The 27926-nt window shown below is 41.8% G+C and overlaps 1 long non-coding RNA gene across 2 annotated transcripts; it reads right to left on the bottom strand.

The window, feature by feature from the left end:
- Positions 1 to 8111: 8111 nt before the first annotated feature.
- On the bottom strand, positions 8112 to 26795 carry LOC139034811 (uncharacterized). 2 transcript variants are annotated; one of them, XR_011487372.1, is made up of 4 exons: positions 26707 to 26795; positions 25907 to 25988; positions 11396 to 11436; positions 8112 to 10825 (listed from the first exon to the last, which is right to left on the bottom strand). It is a non-coding gene; the product is annotated as an uncharacterized lncRNA (long non-coding RNA). The 2 variants fall into 2 exon arrangements; XR_011487373.1 differs by lacking the exon at positions 26707 to 26795 and adding an exon at positions 26583 to 26700.
- Between the last annotated feature and the right edge of the window lie 1131 nt (positions 26796 to 27926).

Genomic DNA, 27926 nt, shown 5'->3' on the forward strand with positions numbered 1-27926 from the left:
ATGTCTCAATAACAGAAACAATAACAGAAACCCTCTGTGTGTATGTGTAAGCAATCTTGTAATGCTAGAAAAATGATACTCCCTATCCCAACACAAATGTCTGTTACTGATAGAGTTGAGGTGGGAAGAGTGGGAGAAAGAAGAAAAAGTAACTCAAAGACATTAAGAAAAGGTTGATTTAGAAAAGACAGTATGTATTACATGAGCTCATGTATGTAAAATATAAATGTCAAAATGAAAATGGTAGTTATCCATGTAGTAGAATATCTGCTTTTTACTTGTTTATTATCCTTTTCTGTATTCTTTTGATCTATTTTTTTAAATATATAAAACTATCTAAGATGAAACTAAAAGACAATAATACCATAAAATAAAGGACGTTAGGAAGCCTGACAAGGTCTGAGTACAGTAAGCCTTCTACAGTTATGCTGCTATGCTCAGTCATTCAGTTGCATCTAACTCTTTGTGACCCCATGGACTTGAGCCCAGCAGGCTGCTTTGCCCGAGGAATTTTCCAGCCAAAGTACTGGTGTAGGGTGCCATTTCCTCCTCCAGGGGTTCTTCCCAAATCAGTGATGGAAACTGAATCTCCTATATCTCCTGCATTGACAGGCAGATTCTTTACTACTGAACCAGCTAGAAAGTCCATGTACATACAAGTCTCCCACACACAAACCTTCAAGTTGAGAACTTTCAAAGATGCAAACATGCATCTAGTTCCAGGAAGGAACCAGAACTTGTGATATCAATATCAGCTGTGAGTGACATTACAGCTTGCCCGCCTCCATCTCTTGCCCTCCAGCAGATGCAGCTGATGACCCTTCAGCTCTAGCATCTCCCGCACCCTCTCCCCTCTCCAGTCAGTAACTCTTGACTGTTCACCCCTTGCCAGCCCCTGATGCCAGCTGCTGTACTGGACTACTGTACTTTTCAAGGTACTGTACTATAAGATAAAAGATGTTTTATTCTTTGTTTTATAGCATATTGTGTAAAAAGTACCCTACCTATTACAGTAGAGTACTGTATAGCCAGTTGTGTTAGTTGGGTGCCTAGGCTAACTTTGTTGGACTTATGAACAAAATTGAACTTGTGAACGCACTCTCCAAACAGAATCTTTTGTGGGGGACTTACCATACCATGATACCATAGAGGGCATACACTGGCCTAGAGGGCAGTGTTTTCTTATCTCCTTTTCTCCTGATTAAAAAAAAATAATTAATTTTTTAAATTGGAAGATAGTATTTTCTCATCTCTTTTTCTCCTGACTTTTAAAAAATTCGTTTATTTTTTAATTGGAGGATAATTTCTTTACACTGCTGTGCCGGTTTCTAAAGGGCCTACCTCACTGAAATCAGTTGGAAGCCCAGTTTCCTCCACATCTGTGGACTCAAGGGCCTGTTCCTCCACACTGCTGGTTACTTCTCCTTCTTGTCCACTTTTTCCGGAAAGCCTTCTGGACATGAGACTTAAACTTTGTCTATTGCTCCCATTGCTCGGAAAAAGTATTGAATCAGGCCCCATTTTGACCTTTTTGTATCATAAAGGCCCCTAAAAAGTAACACATCTTATCCCATCACTTCCCCACTCTCCTGAAGAAGGCTAAGTCTTGGGGGTAGAGAGGGGTCAGAAGGCAAACCCAAAAGAGGTGACAAAAAAAGGGGGGTGTGCTGCGTCCAGAGCTTCAGGTGCAAATTTTGGTTTAGGGGAGTGGGAGAGAGATTGGGTATCTATAGAAGAAAGGGCAGAGAGTGTTTGTGAAGATCTGCAGTGGGTGAAGAAGTTGGAATGAGAGAAAGAGAAGGCCAAATTCAAATCCACCTGGAGACCTTGCCCAAGACCAACCACACAACCTCGGCTTCCCCTTCTGTGCCACAGTGCAGTGAATCAGCTTGCAGAAACATCACGGGTACTAGAGTGGCTGAGGACTAGTCCTCTCAGCCAAGAAGAGCCCAAAGGAGCAACCTGCAGAAACTCAGTTCACAAATGTGCAGTGACACCTATATCTATACCAATTTCTTTGTAGTTCTATCAGATTTTAAGGAAAGTCCTAAAGAACAAGTCGCAACATTTCAACTTTTTCAGTACCACTTCTCTAAGCACAGTATTGGACATTATTCCAGGATTGAATATGAACCAATTAAAAATAAATAATATTTGATGTTAATGCTTTCAAACTGATGCTGGAGAAGACTCTTGAGAGTCCTTTGGATAGCAAGGAGATCAAACCAGTCAATCCTGAAGGAAATCAGTCCTGAATATTCATTGGAAAGACTGATGCTGAAGCTGAAGCTCTAATACTTTGGCCACCTGATTCAAAGAGCCAACTCGCTGGAAAAGACTGGGACGTTGGGAAAGATTGAAGGCAGGAGGAGAAGGGGACGACAGAGGATGAGATGGTTGGATGGTATCACTGACTCTATGGACATGAGTTTGAGCAATCTTAGGAGAAAGTGAAGGACAGGGAAGACTGAAGTGCTTCAGTCCATGGGGTGGCAAAGAGTCAGACATGACTGACTGACTGAACAACGAATTAGCAATAGCTTTTGCTATCTATGAGGAAGGTAACCCATTCAATCTTCATCAGATCCTTTCCAAAGTAGGTGAGAAACCTCAAAGTGTGATCTAAAACTAGGACATTTACCCATTCATTTCACAAATATTTATTAAATTCCTGATACTGGCTAGGAATAAGGGCACATGGGATACATTAGTGAACAAAACAGAGCAACTTCTCTTGCGGTGCTGACAGCCAGCATCCCACCCATCAGAGGGAAACCACTCACTGGTTTGTTTCTGAGAGCAACTCGAGGAGGAGAACACATTCAGTCCTAACTGATCTGTATCTTGGTCTTGTCTTTGAGCGTCATCTTTCCTTTTTTTTTTTTTTCATTTATTTTTATTAGTTGGAGGCTAGTTACTTTACAATATTGTAGTGGTTTTCGCCATACATTGACATGAATCAGCCATGGATTTGTTCCCCCCTTCCACCTCCCTCCCCACGCCATCCCTCTGGGTCTTCCCAGTGCACCAGCCCTGAGCACTTGTCTCATGCATCCAACCTGGACTGGTGATCTGTATAGTATACTTGCTATACCTGATAGTATACTTGCTTCAATGCTATTCTGAGAATTATCTTTTCATGCAATTTATAATGCTCTCCTGGAAAATACCAGCCACAAGAACATAGTATTCAAAGATGTAGGTGAATGGATGATCATTCAAGTTATGTTTGCAATATAGAAGTGGAAATAAAAAATAAATTATCCATTATTGGGGACCAGTCAAATAAGTAATGGTGAATCAAGATAATGAGTATTATGTAGTCATTAAAAAATATGAAGGGGCTTTAGAGTTCAAGATTCCTGGATGTTTTGAAATGAAAGAAGTAGGGTAGGGGAAGTGATGGGTAATAGATGTGCCCACTTATACAGTGAAATGTGTGTATGTTTACTCAGTTATACCTGGCTAGACAACTCATGGGGAGAGGGAAGAAGCTATTAACCAAGATTGCATCTCAGAAGGGGGACTGGAGTAGGACATGGGAAAGTGAAAAAAATGAACATGTTAGTCCCTCAGTTATGTCCAACTATTTGTAACCCCATAAACTATAGCCTGCCAGGCTCCTCTGTCCTTAGAATTCTGCATGAAAGAATACTAGAGTGGGTTGCCATTTCCTTCTCCATGGAATCTTCCCAACCCAGGGGTTGAATCCAGGTCTCCCACATTGCAGGCAGATTCTTTATCATCTGAGCTACCAAAACATGGGATGGGTGCATAATTTAATGAAATAGTATTTTCCCTCAAATAGATGCATTTTGATACTTTTATTTCATTTTATTATTCATACATGCACTTTTTCAATTAAAAGTTATTATCATAAAAAGATATCAATGAGCTTTAAGAAATCATTATCTATATTTCTGTCCAGTATGTCACAACCAGTATCTCTACCACTGGCCACGTGTGGCTGTTTATATTTAGAGGTGAGTTGAAAGGAGGGTTTCCATTATTGCAGAATTTACACCAGACAGTACTTGATGAACCTAGAGCTGCAGAGCGTTTCTTGAAACATCTAAGCCTTCATTCTTCATAGTAGACTCGATGCAAAACAAACAACAAACTGATAACAGATTTTGCATTACTGAACAGGACAGGCATTTCCTTAAATGTAACATATATTTCTTCCTCTCTCCCCATTCATTAACCAGCAGAAAAGTGAGAAACTCATTCCTTCAATCATCTACAGTGTCTTAAGGCTCTTTGTTATTTTGCATAAATTTTAAGTATTATTAGAATGTCTGTGTACTGTTGCCCCATGGAAATCTAAATTAATGTTTATGAATGCTATTTGAAAGCATAATATAATAAAACATAATTAACAAGTCAAAAATCATCTGATCTTTTTAATATTATGTAGATACTGGTACCTCCTCACCTTTTCAGATCACTCATCCTCTAGTTTGTTCAGGTTTCTGAGGTCCCTCTCCACTCCAGGAAGCCCTGACTGAGAGTAAAGCTTGAGTAACACGGCAACCCATTCCAGTATTCTTGCCTGGAGAATCCCATGGACAGAGGAGCCTGGTGGGCTGCAGCCCATGGGGTTGCAAAGAGTCAGACATGACTGAAGGGACTTAGCAACGGATAGCATAAAAGGGTTGTGAGCAGTATATTTGGTCCAAAAAACAATGAACCAGTGAATCAGTTAGTGATCCCCCATCAATTTGTACTCTGAAATTTTCATTTGTGTGTCTTAATCAGCCCAGTATCAATTTAAACCTTCTCCAGCACTCAAACTGTAGTCTTGGTGAATCAAATGCCAAGGAAGTCAACTTTAAGACTCAGTAAGTCTTCTTTGAATCAATCAGTGAAAGATAAAATGCAAAATTAGTTCTTATCCTTGCCTTTTAGAGTGAAGATGGCTGATTGTAAAATTCTTTGCTCCATGCAGGGAGCCACCATACTGCCAACCAATAGGACCTCAGAGCATCATCTGGCTGAAGATCTGACCTCCTGAGAACTCCCTGTGGAGGACACTTTGTTGAATACAGTATCTTTCCACACCAAGCCCCATACCCAGCCAGCCCTTAGGTGGGGGTTTCCCTAATCAACCACTTGAAGAAGAAGTGTGGATGAATATAAAATGCTCTTCCACTCAATTCTTCTTTTCTATCTTTGGACTTCCCAGAAGACACTGCAATGACCCATCTTAGAGGAGAAAACACAGCCTGCAGAGAACGTGCAAAGCTTTGTATTTACCTGCAAGCAGTTATTCAGAATGACCTTCTTGGTACCCCAAGAGGAATATTAATCTAACACTACAGGTTCTCCCTTTTCTTATTCACAGACTTTTATGAGAATTGCCTTATAATAGAAACCTGATCTGAACTCACCACGGAGGAAAGGGAAGCCAAAATGGGGCCCAGCCCAGCTCGCAAAGAACATCTTGCCTCAACACGGGCACTCACTGGGGAAGCCTCAGAACAGGCAGTAGCAGGGAGATGAGTAAAACAGCATATTCTTGTTGTTCACTGTTAATCTGGCTGCAGAAACCCAGCAGATACAGTCCTTGCATGGATCTGCCTCAGTTTACAAGGTGCAAAACAGCAAGACATAATAGAATCAGTTTTATTTTTCTCTTTATCCACTGAAGTGCTTTGAATGCAATTTTAAAAAGTATTGAAAATGTTACACTTGTCAACCATTATCCAGTTCAATCCTATGGGTAACCTGTAAAGTATTTTTATTTTATTTTATTTATTTTTTTGGCCACAGCATGTGGGGTTTTCATTCCCCACCCAGGTATCAAACCCTTGGTCCCTGCAGTGGAAGAACAGAGTCTCAACCACTGGACCACCAGGGAAGTCCCTCTATGCGCAATATTTAAGGAAACATCTAAGGTTCACTAACATGATAACACTAATATACAATAATGTGTTCTTCATTTTTCCAACAAAGTTGTCTTTTTTTGTAAACAAAAGGAACTTGCTCAAATAAAGATGAACATTTTCACTTTAGAGCTGGACAATCAGGGCCAGAACTCATCCCTCTACTTAACTAGTATTGCGATCTTTAGCAACTCACTCTTTCTCTCAAGGCCTCAGTTTCCTCATCTGCAAAATGGGAATATCAACAGATTATCACTGTAAGGTTATTGTGAGGTTCAAATAAAGCACCACCTCTGCTCAGAACTGCATCTGGTACATCAGAACTGCTTGGCACTGATAATTTAAATTATTTATTTATTAAATTTTTATTTAAATTAATTTATTTGGCTGCACTGGGTCTTAGTTGCAGCATGTGGGATCTTTGAGCTTCCTTGTGACATGTGAACTCTTAATTGCAGAACGTGGGAGCTAGTTCCCTGACCAGGGGTGGAACCTGGGCCCCCTGCATTGGGAGCATGGGAATCTTAGCCACTGGACCACCAGGGAAGTCCCTATGTCATGTCTTCTTAAGGAACCCATATGGAGCATAAAAGAATCTTGCTAAGGACCAAAGCCCATCATTATGAGCATCACAGCGTACTTAGTGGACTTGTATATTTGTCCCTGTATTTATTGCATTTGGGAGAACTCTGTTGTTTGGTGTCTGGGACCAGCTGCTGCCACATCCACCCCCCCACCATATTCATTTATATCCACCTTCAGGAGTCAGGAATCCAAATAAGTTACTTTTCTACTTAAGACAAGTATAAATGGGTTAAAGTCTGTGATTCTCATGTTAGAATTTCCTTGGGAGATTGGACTGGAGTGGGTCAAGGCTCTGGCATTGCCTAAGTTCTCCAGATGATTCCAATAGGCAGGTGGGTGGTAAGAACTGCAGTCAAGGGCAGTTCCCTCAACCACTGTTGGTGGTCCAGGAAGTAGAATGGGAACCAAGTTGTAGCAAGTGTGGTGGAAGGGGAGGTTCAGGACATCCTGCCCGGGCATTCCTAAGGTCACAGGATGCTTCACAAACCCACGGACAGCTCCAGCCTCCAGGGAAGGCAATGAAGAGGCATCAAGAAAAACTCATTCCTTCAGTGAGTGTAAACTGAGGTTTCTATGTTCTGGGCCTGATACTAGACACATGGAATCTGTTGGTGAATCAGACAGACATGGCCCCAAGCCACTGCCTGCAGAGAGAGGTGAGAAGAAGGCCAGGTGCAGTAAACAAAACATGGGATATGGGTCTAAATAACATGACAACTGTCTTGAAAGGGGCCAGACAGAAGCGCAAGTGTATGTGGGAGTGTTAGAATTAAATGGAGACCAAGCATCATCTACTATCATGAAAGTAAAAAGTGAAAGTGTTTGTTGTTCAGTGGTGCTTGCATCTTTGCAACTCCATGGACTATAGCCCACCAGGCTCCTCTGTTCATGGGATTCTCCAGGAAAGAATACTGGAGTAGGCTGTCTTTCCCTTCTCCAGGGCATCTTCCCAACCCAGGGATCGAACCCAGGTCTCCTGCAGGCAGATTCTTTACCATCTGAGCCACCAGGGAAGCCCCAATAATGGGAAGTTAATAAATCATGTCCCAAACAGGAATGGAAAAAAATGTTATTATACAAACATGTTATTTCTAAACAAAGAGATCGTTTTTAAGTCAGTTAAAGAATTGAAAGTGATTTTTTCCAGTGCTTAGGAAAGAGACAATGGGATGCTGATTCTGTAGCAAACCTAGCAAACTATGTATGTGCTCAGTCAAGTCTGACTCTGAGACCCTGCAGACTGTAGCCCGCCAGCCTCCTCTGTCCATGGGATTTCCCAGGCAAGAACACAGGAGTGGGTTGCCATTTCCTTCTTCAGGGGATCTTCCCAACTCAGGCATGAGAACCATGTCTCTTGCACCTGTTGCAATGTCAGGCAGGTTCTTTATCACTGAGCTAGCAGGGAAGCCCCAAGTAAACTATGTGACTCTTCAAATTAAGTACAGGTATAACTCTGGGAAAAAAATTTTAAACAGAAATGTCTAAAATATAACCAAAAATGAACAAATAGTAGCATATAAAGAAACATTTCTGGAAGGGTGGCATGTTGAGCTACATGGACCCTCTCCCCAAAGAAATAACCATAATTAATGAGAGTTATATTTTTCAAAAAGTGACTCTCTAGAAATCATCCTAAAGGCATACAGCAAAGAGAGCAACATTTATTCCAGAAAATGTACTAAATCTCAATAAGAACAGTGAATGTTTTTGAAACATTTGAGCCATAAGTTGCTCCCTCTCCACCCAACTCCGACCTCAGTGTGACAGAGGTCTACTCCAGGCAGATACAACCAAAACCACAAATCTCTGAGAAAACCAAAATTGAAAAAGACACATGTATCCCATTGTTCACTGCAGCACTATTTACAATAGCTAGAACTTCAAAGCAACCTAGATGTCCATCGACTGATGAATGGATAAAGAAATTCTGGTACATATACACAATGGAGGATTACTCAGCCATAAAAAGGAATGCATTTGAGTCAGTTCTAATGAGGTGGATGAACCTAGAATCTATTATACAGAGTGAAGTAAGTCAGAAAGAGAAAGATAAATATCATATTCTAATGCATATATACAGAATCTAGAAAAATGGTACTGAAGAATTTAGTTACAGGGCAGAAATGGAGAAACAGACATAGAGAATAGCCTTATGGACATGGGGAGAGGGGAGGAGAGGGTGAGATGTATGGAGAAAGAAACATGGAAACTTACATTACCATGTGTAAAATAGACAGCCAACGGGAATTTGCTGTATGGCTAAGGAAACTCAAACAGGGGCTCTGTATCAGCCTAGAGGGGTGGGATGGGGAGGGATATGGGAGGGAGGTTGAAAAGGGAGGGGGTATATGTATACCTATGCATACAGATATACATGTACCTATGTATACATATATGTATACTTATATAATCATACCTATGGCTGATTTATGATGAGGTTTGACAGAAAACAACAAAATTCTGTAAAGCACTTATCCTTCGGTTAAAAACTAAATTAATTAAAGCAAAAATAAATAAATAAATAAAGACACAAGGCTCCCGCTTCCCTCAGCTCTTATCCCAAAGCCACAGTTCCTCCCCAGGACAAGGAAGCCACAGACATTTCTCATTCCCTTTCCCCCAGGTCTATGTAGCAGAAGTTCTTGGTGTGGTCCATGTGTGGGTTGGGAAAGAATTTCCAGAAATGAGGCAGAAGAAGAAGAGAATAGAATTCATCAGGGTGGGAAACGCTGTTAGAAGAGCAGGCTGGCTCATGGGAGAACTAAACCCTTTCGTAGGCTAGTGGCCAATTTGTACAGGCTCAAGACAGAGAAAATTCCTCCTGGAATGGTGGCATTAGGTGATTGGTTAGGATGCTATAGGGTGTATAATAGAGTAGGACTTTTACCTAATGTTGGGTCAGGGAACTGGCATGTTCAGATCCAGAGGCTGATGGCAGGAGTTGCTAAGAGGGTCAGTCAGTTCCAGAGACTTTCACTCTGTACAGGGCTCCACGTCTGTGACCTTGGTGTAGGGCTCCACAGTTCTCTTCCAGACAAGTGTGGCCAAGTTGTCTGGGGCTCCCTCCTCCACTGAGCCCCAACTCACAGGCTGGAAGTGCTACCCCTTGCTGGCACAGAGGCTGAGAACACTGGGTCCTGACTACCTTCACCCACCTCTCTTGTTGGAGGGGGATTCCACACCAGGAAAAGCAAGCTGAGAACGTGACCTGGAAGGGTTAATTCTGAATTCATGCTGGATCTGCTTCTGGTACTCTAACTCTCATCTTACCACTTTTGTTATTGTTGCTGTTCATTCGCTAAGTCTTGTCCAACTCTTTACAACCCCATGCCAGGCTCTCTGTCCTTCACTATCTCCCTGAGTTTGCTCAAACTCAAGTCCATTGAGTCAGTAGTGCCATCCAACCATCTCATCCTTTGTCCCCCTTCTCTTCTTGTTATTGTAAGCATATATGATGGTCTGCCTCAGGAAGATAACCTGAGCCCACCTGTGGAGGACTGTAAGGATGTGAAAGTAACACATTCCCTGCCTGAGACTCACCATTCTAGGGGATATTTGCAAGGATTGAAGAGTCTTTTTACTTTGTTTCCTCACCTCCCCCCATCTCTGATCCATAAAAGAACTTGGCAACCAGGCCCTGACAAGATGGTTATTTTGAGGCGCTATTTTGAGGTTGCCATCTTCTTGGTCAGCCAACTCTCTGAATAAACTCCCTTCCTTGTCTCAAGCCCTCCTCTCTCAGATTTATCAACCAATCGTGTGGCAAGCAGAGTGAGCTTGGACTCGGTAACAAGAATTCCAGAAGCTAATACTCCTGCCCCACACCCCACTCATAATTCAGTTCAGTCACTCAGTAAGGACCCCATGGACTGCAGCACACCAGGCTTCCCTGTCCATCACCAACTCCCGGAACTTGCTCAAAGTCATGTCCATTGAGTCAGTGATGCCATCCAACCACCTCATCCTCTGTCGTCCCTCTTCTCCCCCCACCTTCAGTCTTTCCCAGCACCAGGGTGTTTTCCAATGAGTCAGTTCTTTGCATCAGGTGGCCAAAGTATTGGAGTTTCAGCTTCAGCATCAGTCCTTCCAATGAATATTCAGGACTGATTTCCTTTAGGATGGACTCGTTTGATCGCTTGCAGTCCAAGGAACTCTCATAATTAAGGGGTTTGAAACCTTGGAGTGACTCCAGGATGAGCAGGCCACCATTCCCACTCCCAGCTCCAGCAGTATCACAGAAGCTCTTCCCAGGGGTAGAGACAGGTTGTGAAAACAGAGAGCTCCACAGGTGTCCCTAAGGCACTTGCTTCATTTGGAATGGATTATAGGAAACTTCAACCCACAGGGTAAAATGTCTAAAACAAGAGAGATAGTGTTAGTGAACAATTAAGAAGAATAGCTTCAAGATAGCAGTGATTGAAACAGGAGACAAATTAGAAGTTTAACAGAGAGAAAAAACATGGAAACAGGATGAGTCATCCTACAGTCAGAAAGAGCCTCAAAGACCGGCTTCAAATAACACCTGTGCAAAGGGGTCTGACTTTAATTGGCTCAGACTGTGGAGTAATTTTGGCTTCCCAGGTGGTGTTGGTAGTAAAGGACCTGCCTGCCAATGCAGACTTAAGATAAAGGTGGTTCGATCTGTGGGTCAAGAAGATCCCCCGGAGGAGGAAATGGCAACCCACTCCAGTATTCTTGCCTGGTAAATCCCATGGACAGAGGAGCCTGGTGGGCTACAGTCCATAGGGCCACAGAGTCAGAGATGACTGAAGCAAATTAGCATGTATGTGGAGTAATTTATTCCCTAGAGTGTTGTTAAAAACAATAGAGCAATCAGCTTGCAATTACTGGAAGCTAATAGCTAGGTGTGACACTGAAAGACACACTATGAAAAAAAATATGTGCTGGCAAATTATATAACTTACCTGAAAAGGATAAATTCCTAGAAAAACACAGACTCCTGAAACTGACTCGAAAAGAAACAGAAAATCTGAATTAGCAATTAAAACCCACAAAAAATGTTCAGGCCCAGATGGCTTCCCTAGTGAATTCTATCAAACATTTAAAAAATAACTAATACCAGTTTTTCATAAGCTTCCAAAGCTTAGAAGTGAGAACATCTTACATTTCATTACATTAGGCCAATGTACTAAAATCAGCCAAAGGTATCCTGAGAAAACTATAGACTAATATCACTTAGATGCAAAAATCTTTACCCACATGCTGGAAAATGAATCTGGCAACCTAAAAACAACAACAAATTGTACATTATGAACAAACGGCATTTGTACTAAGAGGCAAAATTGGTTTAACATATGAAAATCAATTAATGTAACACATATCAATAGAATAAAGGACCAAAAAAAACCCACAGGATCATCTAAAAAAAAAATGCAGAGATAGCACTTGAGGTTACCATCTTATTGGTCAGCCAACTCTCTGAATAAACTCCCTTCCTTGTCTCAAGCCCTCCTCTCTCGGATTCACTGACCTATCGTGCGGCAAGCAGAGTGAGCTTGGACTCGGTAACAATGCCAGAAGCTAATACTCCTGCCCCACACCCCACTCATAATTCAGTTCAGTCACTCAGTAAGGACCCCATGGACTGCAGCACACCAGGCTTCCCTGTCCATTACCAACTCCCAGAGCTTGCTCAAAGTCATGTCCATTGAGTTAGTGATGCCATCCAACCATCTCATCCTCTGTCGTCCCCTTCTCCTTCCTCCTTCAGTCTTCCCCAGCACTCTTTTATAATAAAAGTACTTAGCAAACTAGGAACAGAAGGAAACTTTCTCAGTATGATAAAGGGCATCTACAGGAAACCCATAGCTGACACCAGAATTAATGGTGAAAGATTGTACAGTTTCCTCTCTAAGATCAAGACAGTGGAAAGGAAATTTGTTCTCACCATTTCTATTCAATGTTGTACTGGAAGTTCTTATCCAGGAAATTGGGCAAGAAAGGAAATAAAAGACATCCAGACCGGAAAGGAAGAAAGATAGCTTTGTTTGTGTCATTTGCAAATGACACAATCTTGTAAACAGAAAATCCTGAGAGATTCACCATAAAATTATTAGAACAAGTAAACAATTTGAATAAGGATGCAAGATAGAGGTAAATATATAAAACTCAGCTGTATGTCTATACAATTTCAATAAACAATCTGAACACAAAATTAAGAAAATAATATTTATAATAGCATCAAGAAGCATAAAATAATAACATTTGGAAATACATTTAATGAAAGAAATAAAAAATATGTGTTTTGGAAACTGAAACATTGCTAAAAAAATTAAGAAAATTAAATGAAAAAAATCTCAAGTTTATATATTAGAAGACAATATTGATTTTTTTTTGGAGAAAAACTATGGGATATTTCTTTAATGATATATTTTTATGAGTGACACAAAATGAAGATGTTTTTAAACACTGTACTCAATAGTTTTATTGTTTCCCTTCCAGTTTTAGTTTTATTGAGATATGATTGACATACAGCTTTGTAGAATTTTAAGCATAATGACTTGACTTACATACATCATGACTTGTTTACACAATAAGTCAAGTAAATATCCATCATGTCACATATTAAACAAAAGAAAAGAAAACCATTTTTCCTTATGGTGAAAACTCTAAAGATATACTCTCTTAACAACTTTATATATAACATACAGCAGTGTTACTAGTGTTACTTATATTTATCATGTACATTATATCTCTAATACTGATTCTTAGCAGTATTTATTCATCAGTATGAAATTTTGTACCTTTTGACCACCTTCATTCAATTCTCCCTCCCTATACCTGCCTCACTGCAAATCTGACCCATTTTTCTATGAGTATGTTTGTTTCTGAAGTATAATTGACCAGCAACAACATGTTAGTTCCTGGTGCATAGCATGTTAGTTTCTGGGCTTCCCAGGTGGTGCTAGTGGTTAAGAGCCCGCCTGCCAATGCAGGAGAAGTAAGAGACACACGGGTTCGATCCCTGGGTCGGGAAGATCCCCAGGGGGAGGGATCTCCTCCACTCCAGTATTCTTGCCTGGAGAATCCCATGGACAGAGGAGCCTAGCAGGCTACAGTCCATGGGGTCACAGAGTTGGATATGGCTGAAGCCTCTTAGCACAGCATGGCATACAGTGTTTATGGATTTCCTGTAGCTCAGACAGTAAAGATTCTGCCTGCAATGCAGGAGACCTGGGTTCAATCCCTGGGTCGGGAAGATCCCCTGGAGAAGGAAATGGCAACCCACTCCAGTATTCTTGCCTGGAGAATCCCATGGACAGAGTAGTCTGGAGCGCTTCAGTCCACGGGGTCACAAAGAGTCAGACACAACTGAGCGACTAACACTACCACTACTGCTGCTACTACTATGATCATCTGGGCTTCCCTGGTGGCTCAGCTGGTAAAGAATCCGCCTGCAATGTGGGAGATCTGGGTTCGATTGGTGGATTGAGAGGACCCCCTGGAGGAGGGGATGACAACCCACTCTAGTATCCTTGCCTGGAAAATCCCATGGACAGAGGAGACTGGGCTACAGTCCATAGGGTTGCAAAGAGTCGGTCACAACTGAGTGACTCAGCACACACGTGATGATAGCTGTGGTTACCATCTGTCATCATATAAAGATATTATTATTAACTATATTCCTCATGCTGTACATTTCATACCATTGACTCAATTATTTTGTAAGTAGAAGTTGGTACCTCTTAACCTCACCTGTTTCTCTTATCTCCCCTCCTTACCTTCCTGGTAAGGAAGGGATATTGTATCTTGATCTCTGTATCTATAACTATTTCATCTTATTATGTTTGTTTATTTGTTGTATTTTTTAGATCCCACATATAAGTGAAATCATACAGTATTTGTCTTTCTCTGACTTTTTCCACTTAGCATAATATCCTCTAGGTCCATCCATATTGTTGCAAATGGCAAAATGTCATTCTTTTTTATGGTTAATATGCTACACACACATACCGACACCACATTTTCTTATCCATTCAACAATTGTTGGGCACTCAGATTGTGTCCATATCTTGGCAACTGTAAAGGGAATGAAAAATGAACTTAGGGGTATATATATATCTTTCCCAATTAGTGTTTTTGTTTGCTTCAGATAAATACCCAAAAGTGGAATTGCTGGATTGTACGGTAGTTCTATTTTGAATACTTTTAAGAACTTTCCTACAGTTTCCATAATAGCTGTGTCTATTTATTTTTACACCAATAGTATACAAGGGTTCCCTTTTCTCCGTATTCTCACCAACATTAGTTGTTTGTTGTCTTTTTAATAACAGCAATTCTGACATCTGTGAGGTGATATCTCTTTATTGATTTAATTTGCATTTCCCTGATGATTGAGCATCTTTTCATGTGCCCGCTGGGATGTCTTTAGAAAACTGTCTATTCAGATTCTCTGCCTGTTTTTAAATTTTTTTTTATGTTGAGTTCTTTGTATATTTTGGATATAAACCCCTTACCGGCTATGTCATTTGCAAATGTCTTTCCCCATTTAGTAGGCAAACGTTTTTCCTCGTTGATAGTTTCCTTTGCTGTAAAAATGTTTTTCAGTTTGATGTTGTCTCATTTGTTTTTTTTTTTTTTTTACCTTTTTTTTTTTTTAATTTTTTTATTAGTTGGAGGCTAATTACTTTACATCATTACAGTAGTTTTTGTTATACATTGAAATGAATTAGCCATGGATTTACATGTATTCCCCATCCCAGTCCCCCCTCCCACCTCCCTCTCCACCCGATCCCTCTGGGTCTTCCCAGTGCACCAGGCCCGAGCACTTGTCTCATGCACCCAACCTGGGCTGGTGATCTGTTTCACCCTAGATAATATACATGTTTCAATGCTGTTCTCTTGAAATATCCCACCCTCGCCTTCTCCCAGAGTCCACAAGTCTGTTCTATACATCTGAGTCTCTTTTTCTGTTTTGCATATAGGGTTATCGTTACCATCTTTCTAAAGTCCATATAGGTGTGTTAGTATACTGTAATGGTCTTTATCTTTCTGGCTTACTTCGCTCTGTATAATGGGCTCCAGTTTCATCCATCTCATTAGAACTGATTCAAATGAATTCTTTTTAATGGCTGAGTAATATTCCATGGTGTATATGTACCACAGCTTCCTCATCCATTTGTCTGCTGATGGGCATCTGGGTTGCTTCCATGTCCTGCCTATTATAAACAGTGCTGCGATGAACATTGGGGTGCACGTGTCTCTTTCAGATCTGGTTTCCTTGGTGTGTATGCCCAGAAGTGGGATTGCTGGGTCATATGGCAGTTCTATTTCCAGCTTTTTAAGAAATCTCCACACTGTTCTCCATAGTGGCTGTACTAATTTGCATTCCCACCAACAGTGTAAGAGGGTTCCCTTTTCTCCACACCCTCTCCAGCATTTATTGCTTGTAGACTTTTGGATAGCAGCCATCCTGACTGGCGTATAATGGTACCTCATTGTGGTTTTGATTTGCATTTCTCTGATAATGAGTGATGTTGAGCATCTTTTCATGTGTTTGTTAGCCATCTGTATGTCTTCCTTGGAGAAATGTCTGTTGAGTTCTTTGGCCCATTTTTTGATTGGGTCATTTATTTTTCTGGAGTTGAGCTGGAGGAGTTGCTTGTATATTTTTGAGATTAATCCTTTGTCTGTTGCTTCGTTTGCTATTATTTTCTCCCAATCTGAGGGCTGTCTTTTCACCTTGCTTATAGTTTCCTTTGTTGTGCAAAAGCTTTTAAGTTTCATTAGGTCCCATTTGTTTATTTTTGCTTTTATTTCTGAAATTCTGGGATGTGGGTCATAGAGGATCCTGCTGTGATTTATGTCGGAGAGTGTTTTGCCTATGTTCTCCTCTAGGAGTTTTATAGTTTCTGGTCTTACATTTAGATCTTTAATCCATTTTGAGTTTATTTTTGTGTATGGTGTTAGAAAGTGTTCTAGTTTCATTCTTTTACAGGTGGTTGACCAGTTTTCCCAGCACCACTTGTTAAAGAGGTTATCTTTTTTCCATTGTATATCCTTGCCTCCTTTGTCGAAGATAAGGTGACCATAGGTTCGTGGATTTATCTCTGGGCTTTCTATTCTGTTCCATTGATCTATATTTCTGTCTTTGTGCCAGTACCATACTGTCTTGATGACTGTGGCTTTGTAGTAGAGTCTGAAGTCAGGCAGATTGATTCCTCCAGTTCCATTCTTCTTTCTCAGGATTACTTTAGCTATTCGAGGTTTTTTGTATTTCCATACAAATTGTGAAATTATTTGTTCTAGTTCTGTGAAAAATACTGTTGGTAGTTTGATAGGGATTGCATTGAATCTATAGATTACTTTGGGTAGTATAGCCATTTTGACAATATTGATTCTTCCAATCCATGAACACGGTATATTTCTCCATCTGTTTGTGTCCTCTTTGATTTCTTTCATCAGTGTTTTATAGTTTTCTATGTATAGGTCTTTTGTTTCTTTAGGTAGATATACTCCTAAGTATTAGAAGGAACATACCTCAACATAATAAAAGCTATATATGACAAACCCACAGCAAGCATCACCCTCAATGGTGAAAAATTGAAAGCATTTCCCCTGAAATCAGGAACAAGACTAGGGTGCCCACTCTCACCACTACTATTCAACATAGTTTTGGAAGTGTTGGCCACAGCAATCAGGGCAGAAAAAGAAGTAAAAGGAATCCAGATAGGAAAAGAAGAAGTGAAACTCTCTCTGTTTGCAGATGACATGATCCTCTACATAGAAAACCCTAAAGACTCTACCAGAAAATTACTAGAGCTAATCAATGAATACAGTCAAGTTGCAGGATATAAAATTAACACACAGAAATCTCTTGCATTTCTATACACTAACAATGAGAAAACAGAAAGAGAAATTAAGGAAACAATACCATTCACCATTGCAACAAAAAGAATAAAATACTTAGGAGTATATCTACCTAAAGAAACATTTGTTTGTTTTTGCTTTCATTTCCTTTGCCCGAGGAGACGTTAAAAAAATATTGCTAAGACCAATGTCAAAGTGCATACTACCACTAGTTTCTTCTGCAAGTTTCATTGTTTCAGGTCTTACAATTGTCTTTATATGAGTTAAACTCATAACTCCATTATGAGTTTATTTTCGTATAAGGTGTGAGAAAGTAATCCAGTTTAATTATTTTTCATGTAACTATCACTTTTCCCAACACCGTTTATTGAAGAGGTTGCCTTTTCCCCAAAGATGACAATATTAAGATGACAATACTTCCTAAATTGATTTACAGATTCAGTGCAATCCCTTTGAAACATTAGATGATTTTCTTATAGAAATTACTAAATTAGTCCTAAAATTCAAAACAAATAAAAAGGAAAATGGTCAAAACAATATTGAAAGGGAAGAATAGAGTTGGAGGAGTCACACTTTCTAATTCCATAACTGACTACAATGAGGAGAGATTTTAAAAGTTCTCACTGAAAGGAAAAACAGTATATATATATGACTATGTGTGGTTGATAGACCTTAACTGAACTTACTGTGGCAATCATTTCACAGTACATACATATATCAAGTCATTATGTTGTACACTTAAACTTGTGCAATGCATTCACAAGTGCTCAGTTGTGTCTGACTGTGTGCAACCCCATGGACTGTAGCCTGCCAGGTTCCTCTGTCCATGGACTTTTCCAAGCAAGAATACTGGGCACAGTGTTATATGCCAATTATATCTCAATTAAACCGGGAGGGGAAAACTTACTACAAAGCTACAGTTATCAATATAGTGTGGTCTGGAAATAAATGGAACAGAAGTGAGAGTCCAGAAGTAAACCCTTTAATTTTGAGTGAGTTAATTTTAACAAGAGTGCTAAGACAATTCAAGGGGGAAAGAATAATCTTTTCAGCAAATAGTGTTGAGAAAACTGGATGCCCACATGCAAAAAATTGAAATTGGACTCCTTCCTCACACCACACATGAAAACTAACTCAAATGAATCATAGATGTAATGTAAAAGCACATCTATAAAACTCCTAGAAAAAAAGATGCGAGTAAAGCTTTGTAAATTTGCAAGTCTTACTATACACAAAATCAAAAGCACAAGTGACAAGGGAAGAATGCATAAATCACACTGTATCAAAATTAAAAGCTTTTCTTTTTTTTTGCTGCAAATGATACCATCAAGAAAGTGAAAACACGACCCATTTCCAAATCATATATTGGATAAACCACTTATATCCGGGACAGATGAAAAGCTCTTATAGCACAAAGATTAAAAAATAAATATTTCAATTAAAATAATGGGATCTAATTACACATTCCTCCAAAGAAGATATGCAGTTGGCCAATAACACATGAAAAACCACTCTGTCATTAGTCATCAGGGAAACAGGAATCAAAATCTTAACGAGAAGCTGCTTCACAAAGTATCAGATAACAAATGTCTGCAAGGATTTGAAGAAACTGAAACTCTCATTCACTGTTGCTAGAAATGTAAAATGGTACAGTCACTTTGTAAAACAACTTGTCAGTTTCTTTAAGATGTTAAGCATAGAATTAAGATGTTAACCATATGATCTAGTGATTTCACTCCTAGGAACCTACTCAAGAGAAACAAAAACTTACTTTCATATAAAAATTTGTATATGACTATTTCAGAAGTATTAGTCATAGTAGCCAAAAAATGAAACAATTCTAATGTATATCAACTGATGAGTAAAGAAAATGAGGTATGTTGATACAATGAAATGTTATTCTGAAATAAAAAAAGTATTGATGATCAATATAAATGAATCTTAAAAACACTATTTTAAGTGAAAGAAGCTGGTTACAAAGAACCACATATTGCGTGACTCCATTTATTTGAAATAACCAGGCTAGGCAAGTCTCTGACCCTCTGTGACTTCAGGAACCATAGCCCTCCAGGCTTCTCTTTCCATGGAATTCTCCAGTCAAGAATACTAGAGTGAATTGCCGCGCCCTTCTCCAGGGGATCTTCTAGACCCAGAGATCAAACCTACATCTCCTGTATTACAGGCAGATTCTTTACCATCTGAGCCACGAGTGAAGCCCCTCACAGAGAGAAAGGATAAATTAGTGATTGCCTATGGCTGGGGGAAGTGCAATAAAGGGAATTTAAGTGTTTCTTTGGTGAGGGGGATGACAAAAATGTCCTAAAATTAGATGTGGTGATATCTGCACATCTCTGTGAATATGCTAAAAACATTTGAATTATACACTTCAGATGGGTGAATTGCATGATATATGAACTACATCTTGATAGTTATTTAAAACTTAGCACATGATGTTGGTCCCCTTACCTGGGGAGAGCTCACCCTCCACACACTGGAGCCAGTTCAGATGTCACCTCCCCATACCCAGGCTGAGATCTGGAGCCTTCTCGGGGTACCCACACATCCCACCTGCTGTCTGTTGACCCACCTCATGTTCTGGGGTCCCTGGAGGGTTCACATGCCTGAATCACACTCAAGAATAGCAAGTCTTTCCTGAGCACTCCTTGCCCCTCCCACATGAAGCTCTTTACAAGGGCCCTCCCTAATGCCTAGGAGGCAGTGAGGAGTCTGTCCCCATTTTATCAATTAGGAACCCCTAATTTGGAAAAGTTACAGAACTTGCCCAAAGTCGCACAGCTACCGACACTGGTGTGTAGCCAAGATGCCCAGCCCGTGACCCTGCTGACCAGGTTTGGACACCCAAACTCGACCTGGAGGTGTAAACTTGAACCACGAGCTCCTAGCAAGGGTGTCAGTATAAGGCCCTTATCTTCATCTTCCCATAGGAGCTGGAAGGACTGCACTTGATGAATATTTAATAACTGATCCTTGAACAAATAAAGTCAAGATTTGATCCCTTTTAACTTCTCACTATTAAGACTATATTACTGCTGAGCAGGGCCCCACCTAATCCCTTATGGAATTACAGATATAGCTTCTGTTATCAACAGAAGCTGGATGACTGGAGTAACTGGATGGATATATTCCTGATACAGTGCTGGAGACTTGGTACACTCAGCAAATGCCTTCTTTCCTCCCAAAGCTGAAGGATGGAGGTGGGGCCTGCAAGGTTACGAGGGTCACAGCATGCCCAGAGGACACTGGTATAGAATGAAGAGGACATCCTAGCCAGCCCTCGCCACCCCACTGTCCCCATTAGCACTGCGCTCAGTGTAAAAGTCATGGGAAATATCTAGTCTGGCCTCATTCACCAAAACATCCACTATGCACAGTCAAATATGGCCTGGGGTTAAACTGGCTTCACGTGCACCATCTCAAAGAAAACCCCCAACTGCCCAGCTCTTGTATGTAGGTGATAATGGGAACTGAGAAGGGCTCAGCCCTTGGAGATGACCGCCAGATGGGGTCATAGCTGAAGATCAAACGTGGGTCTTTTGGGCCCCAATCCAGATCTCCAGCTCTTCACACAGTGACCCCTCTCTGGATGTATTTCCCATCACCAGACATGGATAATTAACAGGAGAAATGGTCTGACTTTGCTTGTTTCCCCTTTATAGCTCCACCTCTCAGTCCCAAGACCACCCTTGTGGCTCAAATGGTAAAGAATCTGCCTGCAATGCAGTGGACCCAGGTTCAATCCTTGGGTTGGGAAGATCCACTGGAGAAGGGAATGGCAACACACTCCAGTATTCTTGCTCAGAGAATGCCATGGACAGAGGAGACTGGTGGGCTACAGTCCATGAGATTGCAAAGAGTTGGACATAACTGAGTGGCTAACACTTTCACTTTCACAGGAATATCAGACTATTGTTATTAATTCTGTTTTTATTATTATGAACTAGAAATAGAAGAAACTATGCTTTGCATATTAATGTCTAAATTCTATGGGTCAAATGTTTCCAAATAATAAGTTTTTTATTCCATGGTACTCTAGAAAGAAATGATTTATTTGTTCCTTCACTGAACCAAAATAGAGAACAAAGAGTGTGGGTTGGTTATTGCTCACCTGTGCAAATATAGATTAATGTTTTATTTGGGAAAGAATGATTATATTTTTTCAAATCCATATTCTATGCATCAATAAATCCTCAAAAATAATAATGGCTCTAAGATTACAAAAGGGCAAGTTCTTTCCATTCCTCACTTTTAATGACAAGTATTTTTCTCCAGCTCTAAATCTCTTACATGTAAGTGACTGTGATCTACAGTGATGATTTTTTAAAAATATAGTGAAAATTAGTATACTACCCAAAGCAATCTATAGATTCAATGCAATCCCTATCAGGCTACCAATGGCATTTTTCACAGCACTAGAACAAATAATTTCACAACTTGTATGGAAATACAAAAAACCTCGAATAGCCAAAGCAATCTTGAGAAAGAAGAACAGACTGGAGGAATCAACCTGCCTGACTTCAGACTATACTACAAAGCTACGGTCATCAAGACAGTATGGTACCGGCACAAAGACAGAAATATAGATCAATGGAACAAAATAGAAAGCCCAGAGATAAATCCACACATCTATGGACACCTTAACTTTGACAAAGGAGGCAAAAATATACAATGGAGAAAAGACAAGCTCTTTAACAAGTGGCACTGGGGAACCTAGTCAACCACCTGTAAAAGAATGAAACTAGAACACTTTCTAACACCATACACAAAAATAAACTCAAAATGGATTAAAGATCTAAATGTAAGACCAGAAACTATAAAACTCCTAGAAGAAAATATAGGCAAAACACTCTCTGACATAAATCACAGCAAGATCCTCTATGACCCACCTCCCAGAGTAATGGAAATAAAAGCGAAAATAAACAAATGGGACCTAATGAAACTTAAAAGCTTTTGCACAATGAAGGAAACTATAAGCAAGGTGAAAAGACAGGCTTCAGAATGGGATAAAATAATAGCAAATGAAGCAACTGACAATTAATCTCAAAAATATACAAACAGTTCATGCAGTTCAATACCAGAAAAATAAATGATCCAATCAAAAAATGGGCCAAAGAACTAAACAGCCATTTCTCCAAAGAAGACATACAGATGCCTAACAAACACATGAAAAGACGCTCAACATCACTCATTATCAGAGAAATGCAAATCAAAACCACAATGAGGTACCATCTCATGCCAGTCAGAATGGCTGCTATCAAAGTCTACAAGCAATAAATGCTGGAGAAGGTGTGGAGAAAAGGGAACCTTCTTACACTGTTGGTGGGAATGCAAACTAGTGGAGCCACTATGGAGAACAGTGTGGAGATTCCTTAAAAAACTGAAAATAGATCTGCCATATGACCTAGAAATCCCACTGCTGGGCATACACAGTGAGGAAGCCAGAATTGAAAGAGACGTGTGTACCCCAGTGTTAGTCGCAGCACTGTTTACAATAGCTAGGACATGGAAGCAACCTAGATGTCCACTGGCAGATGAATGGATAAGAAAGCTGTGGTACATATACACAATGGAATATTACTCAGCCATTAAAAAGAATACATTTGAATCAGTTCTAATGAGGTGGATGAAACTGGAGCCCGTTATACAGAGTGAAGTAACCCAGAAAGAAAAACACCAATACTGTATACTAATGCATATATATGGAATTCAGAAAGATGGTAATGATAACCCTATATGCAAGACAGCAAAAGAGACACAGATGTATAGAAAAGTCTTTTGGACTCTGTGGGAGAAGGCAAGGGTGGGATGATTTGAGAGAACAGTATTGAAACATGTATATTATCATATGTGAAACAAATCGCCAGTCCAGGTCCGATGCATGAGACAAGTGCTCAGGGCCTGTGCACTGGGATGACCCAGAGGGATGGGATGGGGAGGGAGGGGCGTCTCAGGATGAGGAACACATGTATACCCAAGACTGATTCATGTCAACGTATGGCAAAACCACTACATTATTGTAAAGTAATTAGCCTCCAATTAAAACAAATAAATTAAAAAATAAAACTAAAAAATAAAAAAGAAAGAAAGAAAGAACAATACCAATACAGTATATCAACACATGGAGTCCCTAGCGGCTCAGACGGTAAAGAGTCTGCCTATAGTACAGGAGACGTGGGTTTGATTTCCGGGTCAGAGAGACCCAGGAAGATCCTGTGTTGGGAAGATCCCCTGGATAAGGCAATAGCAACCCACTCCAGTATTCTTGCCTGGAGAATTCCACCGACGGAGGAGCCTGGCAGTCTACAGTCCAAGGGGTCAAAGAGTCAGTTATGACTGAGCGACTTCACTTTCACTTTCACTTTTCAGGGAATTTAGAAAGATGGTAACAGTGACCCTATTTGTGAGACAGCAAAAGAGACACAGATATAAAGAATAGACTTTTGGACTCTGTGGGAGAAGGCGAGGGTGGGATGATTTGACAGAATAGCATCGAAACATGTATATTACCATATGTGAAATAGATCACCAGTCCAATTTCAGTGCATGAAACAGGGCACTCAAAGCTGGTGGACCAGGACAACCCAGAGGGATGGGATGGGGAGGGAGGTGAGAGGGGGTTTGGGATGGGGGACACATGTACACCTGTGGCTGATTCATGTCAGTGTATGGCAAAACCACCACAATATTGTAAAGTAATTAGCCTCCAATTAAAATAAACTAATTAATATTAAAAAAAGAAAAAAAATTTAAAGAAAGGCAGAGTGCCACATGTAACACCTTATTTGGATATAATCTGGAGTCTTGGAAGCTTCACCATCCAATGTCCTACAAATGGATCACAAGAGCTTGTTTGGAGGTTCTACCAGGGAAGCACAGCCACTTGTATAACCTTGACCAGGGAACAGTCCTCCTCTATATGGCAAGGTTGTCCTCTTGGATTGAGTACACAGCTTCAGGAGGGATGCACATGGAGTGGTGAGGTAGGAAGGTCAGTCCAACCAACCCTGGCAATTATGGGATGACAGATGTTGCAGCCAGATCACCCATAGATCCAATACAATAGAGAGAATTCACAATCCCACATTCAACCCATTTAAATCATGCATTTCGGTGGCTTGTTATTATTCACAGAGCTGTGCAACCATCACCAAATCTAATTTTACAAGATGTTGGTTACCCCAGAAAGAAATCTTATGCTCATTCCTCCACTACCACTGCCCCTGACCCCCAGCCCCAGACAAGTACCTTTCTACCCACCTTCTCTATAGATATGCCTATTCTGGGCATTTCATATAAATGAGATCTTACAGTATAATGTTATTTATGATTGGTTTCTTTCACTTAGCACAGCATTTTCAAGGTCTATTCAAGTTGTAGTGTGTGTTATAAGTCATTCCTTTCTACGGCTGAATAATGTTTCATTGTGTTAATGTTCCATATTTTATTTATCCAATCATCAGTTGATGGACATTATGAATAATGCCGCAATGAATATTCATGTACACATTTGCTTGTGTGGAGATTCTTTGCATTTCACTTGAATACCTAGGCATGGAACGGCTAGGTCATATGGAAACTCTAGTTTCAAATTTTTGAGGCACTCCAACACTGTCCAAGGTGGTTGCACAATTTTACATTCCTACAAGCAATGGATGAGGGTCAGGGATGATTTTGGAAACTTAATCTGTAAGCTCCTCTCTTACATGACATGTGCTCAGATCCACTGCTGTGTGACCTTGAATGTGCTGGGCACCAAAAATGCTAGTGGACCTGAATCTTGTGAGAACATTATCTGTCTCTGAAGGCCTGTGTGTGGATCAATGAGTTACAGGGCAGCAGCCCAGGGTAGGTCTTCAGGCAGGGCTGGAGGTCTGCCATCGCTGGTCCTCAGTTGGAAAAACATAAGTAACAAAGACATATGAATTACAGAACAATTACCATTATCCTCTTGAGAGTCCCTTGGACTGTAAGGAGATGAAACCAGTCAATCCTAAAGGAAATCATCCCTGAATAGTCATTAGAAGGACTGGTGCTGAAGCTGAAGCTGAAGCTCCAATATTCTGGCCTCCTGATGAGAAGAAGACCCTGATGCTGGGAAAGATGGAAGTCAAATGGAGAAGGGGGATGCAGAGGATAAGATAGCATCACTGACACAATGGACATGAGTTTGAGCAAACTCTGGGAGATGGTGATGGACAGGGAAGCCTGGTGTGTGGCAATCCATGGGGTCACAAAGAATCAGATACAACAGAGCGACTGAACAGCAACAACATCATTATCCATCTCCAGGACAGAGTACAAGTAATCTAGGGCAGACAGGGCTCAGGCACAGGAGCCAGCCTTTACATGAGGATGAACCCCTGCCTCTTTGACCCGGGCACAGGCAGGGAACAGCAGGATTGTACCCAGATATTAGCAGGGACAGAGCATGGGAACTGTGAACGGAGAAGACCCAAGCCAGCTAGTGGCGCGAAGTGGTCCTGTCCTGCCCAACCTTGAAATAACAGGTTCACCTGGATCTCTTTCCCCAACATTAAGTTCTTCTAGAACTCAAGCCTACAGCATCCTGGGCTCCATGAAAGACCAACCTTAGGTGAGAAGGATGAGTGACAGTCCATTTCACTTCCTGTTCTGTCAGGAGAAAACTCATCCAGGAAACTCTCAAACCAACTGCAAAGGTAAAACGAGAAAGTGATTAAAACAGCGATGGGTGAGGGTCAGCCCTAATTTAAGCCGGGAGGGGCACAGACCTCACTATATGGCCCCTGACAGTCAACCCTAAGCTTTTTCAACAAAACACAGTTTAGCACGGAGATTACACTGAGGGGGCTTCCCTGGTGGTTCAGTGGTAAAGAATCTGCCTGCAATGCAGGAGACCCAGGTTCGATCCCTGGGTCGGGGAGATCCCTTGGAGGAAGTCATAGCAACCCAATCCATTATTCTTGCCAGGAGAATCCCATGGACATACACCCCATGGAGCCGGGTGGGCTACAGTCCATGGGGTCGCAAAGAGTCAGACAGGACTGAGCAACTAAGCAGCAGCATTGTACTTAGCATAGCCCCGGAATCCGTCCATCACTAGGAACCCCGCGAGGAGGAACTTGGCAGCAAGTGGAGACTCTGCTGAAATGTCTGAGAGAGGACCGTGTACTGGGGACCAGAATGTTGAGGACATAAAAGGCCCGGTTAGTGAAAGTCAGACGAAGCTGCGGCTTTACTGGTGCAACCAGCTTGAAAATGGCACAGTTGTTTGCAGTTTATCACCTGCCAACACAAAAGAGGGTTCATCGCTGAAATCCTGCTTAGATGCTCGGGGGTCTGTTTGTGGATCCTTTTAATTTGCAGAGATCTCAAGAGGAGCAGCAGCCGAAGGGAACCAGCCGCTCACCTGGGTGAAGCTCCGCCCGCGAGCGCCGCGCTGGCCTCGCCCCCCCGCGCTCCGCCCGGCTCCGCTCGCTCGCCACCCGCCCGGGGGCCGCCGCCGCTGCTGCCGAGCCGCCCGGGCACGCGGCGCGGCCGGGCTCCGGGGCGAGGGCTGCGCTCGCCGCGCGCCGCGCTCCTGCACACCTGCTCCCGGGCGCCGCGCCCAACGCTGCGGCCAGAGCGGGCCGGCGGGGCTGCTGCCCAGGTGCGCCGTCAGCTCAGGGGGCCGCCGGCAGGTCGGCAGGTGGACCGAGCCGCACTCGCGGGCGTGAGCTCATCCCGGGCGCCCGGCGCCCCGACTGCGCAGCAAGCGGCCTCCCGTGCGCCGGCCCTCAGCCTCCGCATCCAGGCAGCAGGCGGGCGGGCAGGCTCATCTTTTCCTCTCCTGCGGCCCGAATCACATTGATCCCTCGCTAACCTTCCCTGGCTGGGAGGCGGGCGGGCGGGCGAGGAGCGAGCGGAGCGGAGGCGAGCGGGGACCCCCCCCTCCCCTGCCTCTGGCCGCTGGGGCGCCCTGCAGCCTTAAAGCTCAGCCCAGTCTCCGGAGAAGGAGGGAGGCAGGAACCCCGGGGATGGATGGAGTCCATTCAACCCGGAAAACGAAACAGTGGACTGGCCTGCCTACCTATATTCCGGGTCCTTCATGGAAATCCAGTCTTACGTCATTGTTGATGGCGTCTGTTTTTTATAAAACTAAAGAGATATTATATTGCACTCATAAACGTGCCAACTTTAAAACAAGTGATCAAATTACCTGTGACACTTCCTGCTCTTCAGAGAGCTGCTCCTCCTCCTGGGATAGCTGTAGATAGTAGTAATACCTACTAATAGGAGGTATTAGTAGACTGGGCTCATTTTCCAGCAGAGAAAACAGGCCTAGAGAACTGTGATCTGTAGGCTAATAAGCAAGCGCTTGAGGAACTAGACTCACTCATGTCTTTCCAGATGCAGGTGGGTATAGATAAGGCAGCTGTTACCCTCTGTGGCTGCCCGCATTGTCCTCACATTCCCTAAATTGTGTAGGAAACATTTTCTAAATCCTTTGTGGGTCGTTCCCTAAAGGCCTAAAAATAGACAATGCTTCCTAGAAGCTAGAGGGTTTCCAGTTAACCATGGAGAGCCAGACACAAGCTCCCCCTAGGAAGCTGACTCCAATGACAGAACTGTGCGCATCCTGTCGCTCAG

This window comes from Odocoileus virginianus, chromosome 4 (genome assembly GCF_023699985.2).
Source record: "Odocoileus virginianus isolate 20LAN1187 ecotype Illinois chromosome 4, Ovbor_1.2, whole genome shotgun sequence".
Lineage (NCBI taxonomy): Eukaryota > Metazoa > Chordata > Mammalia > Artiodactyla > Cervidae > Odocoileus > Odocoileus virginianus.